The 12,813-nt window shown below is 35.9% G+C and overlaps 1 protein-coding gene across 5 annotated transcripts in view; it reads right to left on the reverse strand.

Annotated features, from left to right (window-relative positions):
• The window catches only part of NLGN4X (neuroligin 4 X-linked), a 159,891-nt gene that overhangs the window by 109,942 nt on the left and 37,136 nt on the right, over positions 1–12,813 (reverse strand). Inside the window, exon 3 of one of the 5 annotated variants that reach the window (XM_030280448.4) lies at positions 2,789–2,909. The exons of the other annotated variants lie outside the window; for them this stretch is intronic. The gene's annotated coding sequence lies outside the window, so the exon portion shown is untranslated. The remainder of the gene's footprint in view (positions 1–2,788; positions 2,910–12,813) is intronic. 5 annotated transcript variants of the gene reach the window in all.

Below are 12,813 nucleotides of genomic sequence, written 5' to 3' on the forward strand. Positions count from 1 at the left end.
AAAGCAAACCACAGCTCAAACACTTCTAATTTTTCTGATTTCAGGAAGAGTATCACATTTAAGTGCTACCTTGAGGATATTTTCTGCCCTAAATAAACAGAATCTTCTTTTTAAGCCTATTTGCACTCCCACAGGAACCATTCATTACTTTAGTTTCCTGTATTGGATAATCTCTTCTTGGTATGAGTTGACAACTACAGAATATTTTTCACAGACATGACTTCTTTTGTGTATGACAACCTAATTTACCTCCATCTAATTCAGAAATTCCAATGAATGCAATAAATAATTAGTCCAAATCAAGTATGAGAACAGTCAAAATGAGATACAAATTCATTGACTTTCATATCTTTTTTTCTATGTTTGACAGAATAATGGAAAACTAAAAGGAAAAAAAAAAGCATGTTACAATCTCTTAAATCAGCTTTTGGACTACATAGTGTTACAATTATGTAACAGTACATGCTTGAATTCTCTTACTTTTGTTTTTAAACAGAAGGCAATTCATATAATAATTCTGTAATTTTTAAATTAAATACAAGTCACTTCCATGTATATGCTAACCATTACAAGTATACAAATGAACACACATCAACATTCTACCTGCTCAAAGAAATTAAAGATTTCCTTTTTACCCATTACTCAACTCAAAAGCACAGACAACAATTCCACACATAAAAACCTTCTTGTTACAGGAAACTGACACTGATACCTTATAATTTGTAGGATGAACACATATGTATATATAAAAATTATATATAAGTAGACAAGCAGGTCCTTTTTTCAGTCAGGACTCAGACATGGAAAATAATTTGAATGACATTTTATTCTCTCAAAACTTCTGGAATTCTTCAATTATTTCATTTTAGCACTCTTACCACAAAGCTATTGAAACACCAGAATACCAGAGGCCAGATAAATACCAGATACATATTACGTGTGATGGACCAAAATTTCTTCTAACATTTTCTCTAGGAGTTACAATTTGAGCACCATTTCTGAAGGACAAATCATTAGCAGTTCTAATTTTCATGTCCCCAAGGGCAGCACCAAGGCCATCAGTCCCTTATGCTGCAGGAAGCCCTATGCCCAACCCCATGCCCAGCCTGGATCTTGGCCTCACTGGGTCACCGAGTAGACCTTGGACCTGACTCCTCACCCTGCCTGGCCTCACGATTATTGGGTGGTGGCAGAGTCCTGAGAGTTCTCAGCCCACACTCAACAGGGAGCCTTAGAAGTTCAGCCCTGCCACCAGTGCAGTGCCCACAGCTCCTGGGCCATCCTCTCCCATGGACAGCTCCACTTCAGCTGCTCCCTGGCAGTCAGGGTGGTCAGCCAGCAATGGGTCATTCAAAATTCCTCCTCAAGTTCACTTTCCCTTCTGATTTTTGCTACCATCTTTAACTATAAAAATCAGTAGCAGGTGATTGATTTTGAGTAGCATTCCTCTTGCTCTGTCCCATCCTGACTTTGGCACACTTTACTGATCATGCAGCACAAATCAGATTTTCCAGATATATCCAACTGAGGATTTAATCTGTGCTTAGGGAGGAATAACAGATCTTATTCCCTTGACATCCACACTGCAGAAGTTTGTAATGACATTCTAAGAAATTTGGAATACAGCACTGAGAAAATTGACAAGGTGGAAGGAAACACAGTGATCCACATGATGAAAGATGGATAAAGAAAAAAATTTCTGGGCAAACAGCAAGCAAAAAAAAAAGGAAACAAAACACAAAAAGAAAATGGGAATGACAAATAAGCAGGAGTGAACACATTACCAGCAGGGACAGAACCAAAAATGATAACACGAAAGAAATCCTCAGCTGATACAGCAGAGATAATGTGCAATTGTAAAAAAATGTGATGCATTAAATACTATGGCTTTCTTGGCCACCTGGATACATGCTGGCTCATATCCAGCCAGCTTTCAAACATCACCCCCAAGTTCCCTTCAGCTGAGCAGCTCTCAAGACACTGTTCCCCAAGTTTGGAGCATTGCATGGAGTTTTTGCAACCCAACTGCAGGACCGTTGGCCATATTGATCCTCAGAGAACTGGTCTCAGTCAGTCAATCCAGGCTGTAAAGTTCCTTTTGCAGAGCCTTCCTACACTCCAGCGGATCAATACTCCCATCCAATTTAGTATCATCTGTGAACTGAACTGAGGATGCACGCAATCCCCTCATCCAAATCATTGATAGAGACATTAAACTGGCCCCAATACTGAGCCCTAGGGAACAGCACTGGTGACCAGCTGCTGACTGGATTTAACCCCAATTTCAGCACCACTCTCTGGGCCTGACTATCCTGCCAGTTTTTCACCCAGTGAAGACTGCATCCATCCAAGCCATGAACAGCCAGTTTCCCCAGGAGAATGCTGTGGGCGACAGTATCCAGTGGTTTACAGAAGTCTGGATAAACAAAATCCACATCCTTTCCCTCATCCACCAGACAGGTTACTTTATGACAGAAAGAGATCATGTTAATCAAACAGGATCTGCCTTTTGTCAAGCCATTTGTGAGTATCATCTAGGCCTGATTCACTAGATGTCCTGCACATAGCAGGTGATGGCACTCAGGATGATCTGTTCCATGACCTTCCCCAGTACTGAGGTCAGGCTGACCTGCCTGTAGCTCCCTGGGTCATCCTCCAGTTAAGCAGGACTGCTGTTAGGTGGTTTAAAGCAGTCTGATAAGCTTGTCCACCAGCTTCCTCAGGTGTATCCCATCTGAGCCCACAGACTTTTGTGTATCTAATTTGCTATAAGTAACAGATCACTAACCATTTCCTCCTGGATTAAGGGGGCTTCATTCAGCTCTCCATACTTCCCCAGCTTCCAGCTCTGGGAGCTGTGCATCCTAAGGACAACTGGTTTTGGTATTATACCGATGCAAAGAACCAGACTGAGGCAAGGAAAGTAAAAATATCTTGTTTAGGCAAGAAAATTAAGCAGAAAATATCACACATTTCAGTTTATCGACATTACTAGACTAATTACCATTATCCTAAGGTTAGTTTCACATGAAATGCATACACTCCCATACACAAAGAAAATAAAATAATTTTCATTAATAATATTGAGAGGTAAGGACAAAGGCATGCTGCCTATGAACTTTAACGACTATATGATATGATGTTAGATACATCATTGAAAATGTTGGAAGATGTAAATAGAGAGTCATAGATTTCAATTAGGGATTAATCTTAAATAGAAAACTGTAAACATTCTAGAAAGGTTTTTAGATATCTCAAAACTGGTTTGATGTGCAATTATATGTATACAGTCAGCTATTAAATATGCCTTTACATACTGAGTCTACAGGAAGGCATGTACTTGTCATGCCTTTATTTATTATCACTAATAGTGTTTTACTTTTCCCATTTTTTATTTACTGCTTCAAGTGTTAGAAAAATGCATACAAACTGCTGCAAAAAATTCCTAGTTGGAAGTATCACTCATTCAAACAATCGAAAATAATCAATACAAGTCAGAATATTCAGTTCAAAATGACAACTTCTGGCAGCATACCACACAGGGAAATCAAGGAGGATCTGAAATCATATAAGATCACATGCAATGATTTTGTTATTGGCAGAGGAGTGTAATTTGAGGCTAATGAGACATTTATGGCCTTTGAAGAAAATGCAGATTGAAGTTAACATGGATGTGAGCCTGGAAATACCACTTGTACTTGTTTATAAATCTGTGCCCCAAGACACTCTTAGAGATGCTTAAATAGTCTATGAATCAGGCCTTCAGGGCTAAACTGATGGTTTCCAGGATCTGCAGTTACCACCTTTTCAACTTGAGAAGATTGTCAGTAGCTCTACGCTTATTCTGTAGCTGCTAGGGAAATAGAAGGCATGGCTTAGAAGTCATCTTTGCTCCAGCGTAGAATAGAAAACTAAAGTGACCAAGTTTTTATTGATCCTCTTGTTCAGGTCATGACCAGTTACAAGAAAACAGAAATATAAATTATATGAACATAGGAAAATGAAGACTCCACAGATATGCTAGGCTTTCTCAGGCTTTATTTAATACAACTAATGCAGAACAGTACACCCCAGCTCTCAGTCACTGACCACTTTTATTCTCTGGCCCTGCCTTCTGCTCACATTCACAAGGGGGTTTTGGGCATGGGTTAAAGACTCCCATCCCTTTCATTAGACAGACATTCTGAAAGCATACTGTGAGCTTGATTAGCTGAAATGAAAGGGCAACCAGCTAGTCAGTAGAAAAAAACTGACAAACCATGCAATTCATAAAATTTTAGATTCTCCTCATACTGACATTTTGCTAAGTATTTAATGCATTTCACAGAATATAGAGGTTCAAAAAATACTTCATTTACCAAGAACATGAACTGTTTTTCTTCTTTCTATTCTCTTTGTCCCCTTGAAATAAGTAACTTTGAAAATTATTAAGTGGATATATATGGCTTGCTTTTTGGGTTTTATTTGTTGTATTGTCTTATGTTTGTGTGTGTGTTTGGTTGATTGTTTTCAAACAAAAGAAATTAGAATATTATCATATTATAACATATATAAATATCTATAATAATGTTGTTGCATGATACTGTAAATAAGAACTATCCAAGGCACGGAAATTTTTGAACATGACTACAATATTAATTTTTAGCAATATGTCCATATAATTTGAAATATTTGCAGAAAACTAATCACACTGCTGTCTTCTGTAAAAGCTCTTCCCAAAGCAGGTTTAAATACACCTCTACCTCATAATCAGCACTACACCCTCTGAATAGTCACTGTATTTAAATGTTCATTCAATAACAAAAGAACAGTTTTCCCAAATATCAGTAAATGCATACTGGGTTTATCTACTATATTTCATATTAAACAAACAACACAAAACAGCTGTAACTTCTTTAGGGACTTTTCTTCTGAGCTTCTGGAACTTTCTTGATACGCTGAAATGAGCTAAGTTTCATTTTTCCTTATCCTACATGAAGTTATTCAGGAATATCAGACAAAATAATAGTGAACAACACAGAGGAACACGAATCATTAAATAATGTGCACCATTTAGACTTAGAAAATTGATAGGAAGTTTATTTACAAAAACTGGCCAATAATAAGATATTTTTGAATATCAGAACTGCAACTACAGTGTCTGGCTTCAAATTAACATGCAGCTAAGTTTACAAGAAATTCTTTTTCCTATAGCACGTATATGCTTGTTGTATTTTTGTAAGCATTTTCCCAACTCAAATAAGATATTTATTATTAAGTTATTCCTAAAAATACACACAAAGACACAAAACACCCTCAAAACAAAGTAAAAAAACCCCAAAATCTAGACTTCTAATAATCCTAACTGTAGAGGACCTGATCTAAGCATGTTTTATCTCAAACATTCTGAGCATTGCTACATGAAAGGTGACCAGAGGAGAGGTGGGGCAGTGCTGCCCTGAGCTAACTCCCTGCTCTGCCTTGAGACTTGTGCTCAGTCCCCTTCACTCCAGCTCACTTCCTGGGGAAGAGCTGGCTGTGCAGGGGTGAAAAAACATGCAAAAAGCCTAATTTAAATTAGAGGCATACAGATTGTGCCCCCTCACACTTTCTTCTCTCTTTATTCCTCTTTGTTTTAACTGGTTGCCACAGTTAAGAACACAACTGTACAATAAAGCAGAAGAGTTCTCTGACACATGGTTCAGTGTCTTTGTTCAGCCTGATGAGAACTTACAACCATGATTCCCTGTACTGTTGGTCATTTCACTAACTTAGCATTATAATCTTCACTAGGGGTGAGTACCTGAATAATGTCTAACAGAATCACAAATTATTTAGTTGGGAGTTATAATTTGTTGATTCACAGTCAAAAACTTTTTCAAGATTTAAATTTTAAACTGAAAAGAAAGTGATAAAAATTTAAGAATTAAGATGTACCCTTGATTAAAGTGAAAATAAATGCTAGATATACAAACATCATGATTGACCTTGAAGTTGGTCTTTGTAGTATGATTAGAAGTCATGGAAGACAAAGGTAGTTTTTTAAAAAAAATCTTAATATGGAAAGAAAGCCTGAAGAGTAACACAAATTACATGCTAACATTGAATTAAACAGGCTTGGGGATTTTTTTAAAGAACATGTTACATTTACCCTTCTATGAATTTCTCCAAGTGAAAGAAATAGGCTCAGATAGGCTTGGACAGTGTCAGCAGATCCCTCAAGTTAGAAACTACAATCACCATTTACTTTTCAGAAAATGGGAACACATTTCTTTCATATCATTGCTTCTTGCCTGGAGCTACCACTCTTATTCTGAATATCTAAATCTCACACACTATCAAAAAGAACAATGGAACTACAAGAAAAAGCTGTGTGGTCCCTACAATGTTTTTGAAAATGGCAATTCTCTCAATAATGAAAACAATTTGAAAACAAGCAGAGAAAAAGAAAACACGTGATCATCACTCCTTTCCAAGAAAAAAAAAAATTAACCTCAGAATTCTCAAAAAATCAGATGTTCTGGTCTAATTATAAGAGCAGGTTGTTGAACAATCACAGATATGGTTTACCTTATAATTTCTTTATTCAAAATTATTAAAAAACTGCATAGCCAGAAGGACCCAAGACTAACTGGGAATGCTCAGGTAAGACAGTTGTGCTTATCTCATTGACCTTTTGAACAGTAATTTCAACTAGTATTACATGTAAGTATAGAAGAATTTCAGTGGTTAGACAAGGTTCAGGATACTCGCTGCTTCTTAGGATACAAGGATGAAGATGGCAAATAAACATAAGATTTCAATATTAGAAGGGAAAAACATGGCATAAACTCCCTACAAACATAAGCCTGCAATAAGTAATCCAAAAATTACAGGTGTGTTCCATTCAGCTCAAATTGTGATCTGAATTTAAGTTTCTCATGACAGTAGCTACTCAACTGTGGTCTAATTGCAGCTGTCAAGTCTTAAGAAAATACTGCATTTGTAGAACATATTCTAGGGAAATGTACAAAAATAGCATCAGTACAGTCTAGCACAACTGATAGCATCCTTTCCAGCTTTTACTTCTGATATAACCTTGTACAAGAAATGTAACACACTCTGGGTCTCTCTTCATTTCTTTTATATACCTCTCTTTGCATAAATTCAGATGTGTTACTACAAAAATAAAAAGATTATTATCTGAAACAGAATGTTCAGCCCTGAGATTCTTTAAGGCAAAAATTCCTGAAGACTAAAATCTCTTATGCCTGGAGCAAACCACTAATTTATGGATTTGAAAAAAAAAAAATACATGCACACAAAAATCAGTATTTGATACATTCGGCTTACAGAGTAGACCCTTGTAAATTGAATAAACCCTCAAAAAAATCAAAGTTAATTACTCACTACCACTTCAAGACCTCAAAAGAAAAGCATTTGTAGCATGGAATGAGTCTTAACTACTCTCTTGTAAGAAAGATCAAATGACTGAAAAGAAAAATTCTTAAGGAAGTCTAAGAGGTTTTGTCTAAATATTATACAAAGAAACTCACAGGTCTCAGTCTTCTCTTTCTTGTCTTCTCCATTGAACTGAAGTGTATGCCCTTGTCAAGGATGAAAGAAATGAAAACTCTTGTCTGAACCAACTGAGAAATTGTCTAAGAGACTGATTGATATGCAATTTGATCTCTTGAGGCTATTTAATGATTAGAATTTGATACCTCCCTCTAGGCATTCTAGTCTCAGAAGAGGAGACATTAAAATTGTTACAATAACCAGAAACAGGGTGGGAAAAGCAATTTAAACCAGCTGGGCATGTGAACACACCCAAGCACACACACCATTAACATATTATATGGCCAAAAAAAGTTGCTGCTTTACTATACAAATTCTTAGGACTTAATTACACAGGAGACACGGGCAGGACATTTTCATTGCATTACCTGGTTCAGTTACCAGGTGGTGATACTGCCTTAATTCATATGAAAATGTCACAATTATACATTCATTCTGGAAATGGGGAAGTTGAGTGGCTACCCTCATTAACCTGAGGAAATCTAAACCCATTGTTCCCTCTTCCAAGTGACAAACATTAGCTTTCCATATTAGGCTGGGATAGCTATGAGGACTCTGTGAAGCATTCTCCCTGGACCAAAAGACTTCACTCTGAGTTTCTTACCCTTTGACTATGAGAAAACTCTAACATTGGATTCCCATAAAGTACAAATTTTCTTGGGCAGGTATTCTCGCTTTCAAGGAAGCCTTATGCAGTTTATAGGAGAATTATTTCATAAAATAAAAATTGTGACTGGAGATTATCTTTACTATGCTTTTATGTCATCAAATTGATTCATCAAGTAAATCTTCCCCTGAGGTTTTCTTTTTTTATTTGAAAGTGGACAACTTCACCAGCACAAGGAAGAGTGTCCTCCAGCCTCTCTTCCTGTAAGGTTCTCCTCCTAACTTAGTGGGCTTTCACCTGCTAAATACTGTCTTGAACTCCTTATATTTAAGAGATGAGATAACATGTCTCAGCAAAATAAGTCTCCACAAAATATTGTGAAAAATAGGATCACTAGAATCCTTCACTAAATCAGTGTTTCTAGATCAATGAAGCTGGTGAAGGGGCTGGAGCACAAGTCATAGGAAAAGTGGCTGAGGGACCTGGGGTTATTTTGCCTGGAGAAAAGGAAGCTTAGGGGTTTGTAGGAGCTTATTGCTCTCTACAAATACTTGAAAGGATGTTCTAGCAAGGTGGAGGGCAGTCTCTTCTTCCAAATAACAAGGAATAAAACAAGTGGAAATGGCCTCAGTTTGGAGCAGGGGAAGTTTAGATCAAATATTAGGATTTTTTTTTTTTTTTTCACCAAGATGGTTGTTAAGCACTGAAACAGGCTGCCCACAGAAGTGATGGAATCACCATCCCCAGAGACATTTGAAAGGCATGTGGATGCAACATTTAGGGACATAGTTTAGTAGTCAGTGTGGCAGTGAGGAATCTTAGAAGTCTTTTCCAACTAAAAATATTATATTAATCTATTATTTTAGACAACATTAATGAAACCATTACTGTGCTGCCTGCTGCCTTCCCTTCTTCCCTGCAAACACAGTTTAAAAGCCAGCCTAGATGAGAGACTCTGGCATATACCCTGCTTACTGTCCTGCCTACACTGAATTCAATAATGAAGGATAAAATTCTTAACTTTCTAGCTGACATAAGTACTGGGAGCTGTGAATCACATTACATTCTATGGACTCCTAGAAGCTAAGAATAATGTTACCATACAAAAGTCCCAGTATGAATTAATATCTTAAGCTGTTTACAGGCCAATGCAGTAAGCACTGGAATTCAGGATCTAAGCAGTAAAGTAGACAGGGCTAGAGCATGAATTCCAACACTGTCCTGCCCCAGTATTGATACCTACCAGCCAATACACAGGCATAAACAGGGAGTAGGACAGGCCAGAGGTGTTCTTCAACAGACAGCTCTCAGACAGCTCTTTTTTTTTTTTTTATATATATATATTTTTTTTTTTTTTAGTAAGAAAGATTTTCATTATAGAAATGCAAGCTCTGCTATGTTACGTGGCCTCAGGGGCAGAGAACAGGACATGGATCATTTTATTGACTAAGATATAACCTCATGGACAGAACCAGAGATATCTTTCCTCACCACTGATTAGCATGCCAAAAAAGCAGGAAAGCTAAGCTTGGAAAAGATGTCAAATCTTTTGCTGGCAGTTCTTTGTTCAGTGAAAAATGTCCTCCATTTCAAATCCCACACTCCCAAATGATAAAAATCAAATCGTGTTTCATGGTCTTTTAACAATTCCAACAGAAATCTCAGAACAATATGTGATGTTTTCTTTTAGAAAAAAAATTCCCAAAAGTTTCTGTATGACATTCCTTATAATTCTACTACATGGGAAATTGCAAAGCCATCTCACATGTAGTTAATTATATTTTCTTGCATCAAAGGTTTTCAGAAATCTAATGTAATATATCATATTTGCTTTGCAATTTGTAGAGTTGTATCTGAGTAGGAAATGGAAGCCAACAAAAAACACAGAAGTTACCATTTCTCCTCCTGTTAATCCTTTCACTCCAATTTCCACATTTGCTTAGCAAAATGTATAGGTGCCTTCTTTATCTTGGAAACAAATACTAAACCTCATGTTTGTTTCCCAGACTGTATATGAAAAAGTCAGATATTCTGTCTATATCAGAAGCACACACTTCAGGCAGCAGTTCTTCCTACTGCAACATAGGTATTTAACATTAAATATTAGTTGAAGTCAACCACTATGAAAGCATCCTTAAGATTATGTTGAAAAATCCCAAGTTATTAGCCTAGATTAGACAGCTAACTGTCCTAACTGAGCTGTAGCAAGATGATTCCTTCTTTCACTTCTTACAAATATATACAGAATTATTTTATAACTACAGAGTTATGAGCCTTGTAACTTTCCTGTTTGTTTCATACATTAACAAAGTTGTCATGACTAAAATCAGGAAGAGCTTATTCTGCTATGAGTTTCTTAACAGCTTTTGTCTGTTCTATCATTAATTGTGCTGATAGTTTATTGAAGATGAGGTGGCATCCATCGGGAGGAAATTCAGTATACAAGGTTAAGACTAAAATTCAGATATTTTCTCACATACCATTCAATTCATTTTCCTTTCTTGGGCTGTTTTTATTATTGTTATCATTAATATTGTTATTCCCATAGCCACCTTCAAGTAATTTTAAAAACTGTTGCAATGAATCTTCCCTAGTGTAAAATCATATCTCAGAGAACAAGTTTATCCATTTTTGCCATCTTCACCTAATACTAGCCTTTACCATCATAGAATAGATAGGCTTTTAGGAAATGAGTATTATGTTAGAAATATTTGGATTATTTATTCTTAAAAAACATGTTTCCCATTATTTTTTTGGTTGCAATGAGTACCATTTATGAATGACTTTCTAACAAGCCCCATACAATATTATTACTATTGTTATCATTATCATATTATTTAGCACACTCTACCTGCTTTCACAAGACTGAAAAACTACATGGGCATTTTAAAATATGAGGAGAAATATTTTTAGCAATAGGATTTCATGACAAAACATTATGCCATGGTACCTTTTCAAGACCCATCTTACTCTTTTTCTTCCCTGCTTGAAAATGTCCTCTTATAAAAGTACCTTCTATACTTTTCCTCTTTTGCACATAGCCCTCTCAGTTCTTTTCTAATTCACAAATCTTTCTCTTTCCTCTTGTGGAGAAAAGAACATGCTAGAACACTAGCATATTCTTTTCTACAAATCATAATTCTTCCCTGTGACTCCTTTCTTCTTCCTGGTCATTTGTTTTTAGCTTCTTTTTGTATAAAGTAAAAGTAATATGCCCATCAAATCAATCAATATAAATTTGATTTTTATGTGTCGAAGGAATTTATTTCATTTATTTTGTAAAGGGTTTCTGGCTTTCTTTACTTTTTTTTTTTTTTAATTTTCCTTCTTGTATCATACTATATGGGATGATATTGAAAAAACAAAACAAAAAAAAAAAAAAAAAAACAAACCAACAAAAACCAGAAAACAATTTGCAGCTACCAGGTTGACTAAGAAGGACTGATCTATTTTTTTCCTGCCCTTGGTCAACTGATTTAGGTCAGAATTGAGAAAAAATATACCTTGTCACATGGCAGGAGTTACAGCTTCCTGTGTGCTTCTATTATATCATCTTAAGAAATCTCACTAATAAAACATAGTACCAACCAAAAATATCTACCACACACTAATGCAGTCAATTAATAGAACAGATGGAGGTCAGGGCAGACAATTAAATCCCTTTGACAGAGGAGAGATTATTCTACCTCATATTGGAGATATGTCAGTAATTCCTGTGTGATCTGACTTACACTTTATTCTTCAAAATAATTCCATCCATAATGCCTTCTTTGGCATGAGAGAAGAAGATCCATCATCTAAAGGTCTTGCTTGCAGCTGTATATAATTATTTTTAAATGGTGGGAAAGTGTACATATGTCTTTCCTTATAGTATAGTATTCTTATTGATTCTCAGAAAAAGCAAATCAAATCTCTTTTTTGCCTTTATTTAGATAGCTGCTGCTCCTCAAAAGGATGATACAGCTATCACCTTGGCAAGGTGCTAAGCACTTTTTTTGGAATTTAATACTGTGTTCTACAGGTATTGAAGAGAACCATCCAGGAGTCATGATTCATTATTTCTCTGGCCCTGAATTTCAGCATATCTGCAACAATTATCTTTCCTGAAGTCTTGCACCAAGATGATTGCATTTCTGGACATGGGAGCTACACTGCCAGTAATACAAACTGATAGATACTGGTGTCATATTCTGGCAATATTGATGACATATTTCGTGTTTCAAACAAAAAAGAAACTGAACTATTTAATTTTTTTTCTGATTTTGATGATTTCCCACATATAGAGTACAAATAATAAACCATAAACAGCTATAGGGAAATATTCTTCAGCTAAGGAATGAAGTTTCCCATGAGACATTTTTTCACAGAAAAAAGAACCCTGTACCAAATGAGATCAAATTTATTTTTAAATAAAAGTCAACACAAATTTTGATAACTCTTTAACTCCTTTTTTAAAAATTATCTTCATAACAAACTGTGGTAATATTTACATTTCAAAAAGCTCAGAGAAAGTTGCACTAATATTAAACTAATATTTAAAAGCACTGAAAATCCATATCCCAAAAGACAAGCTGCCAAGAGAGTGACCTGCTAGTGTAATTGCTGTGACTTCTCTGTTCCAGCTTCAATTTTGAATGGTGAAATTCTAATACATCCATTTTCTTTGTCAA

This window comes from Taeniopygia guttata, chromosome 1, assembly GCF_048771995.1.
Source record: "Taeniopygia guttata chromosome 1, bTaeGut7.mat, whole genome shotgun sequence".
NCBI classification, from domain to species: Eukaryota; Metazoa; Chordata; class Aves; order Passeriformes; family Estrildidae; genus Taeniopygia; species Taeniopygia guttata.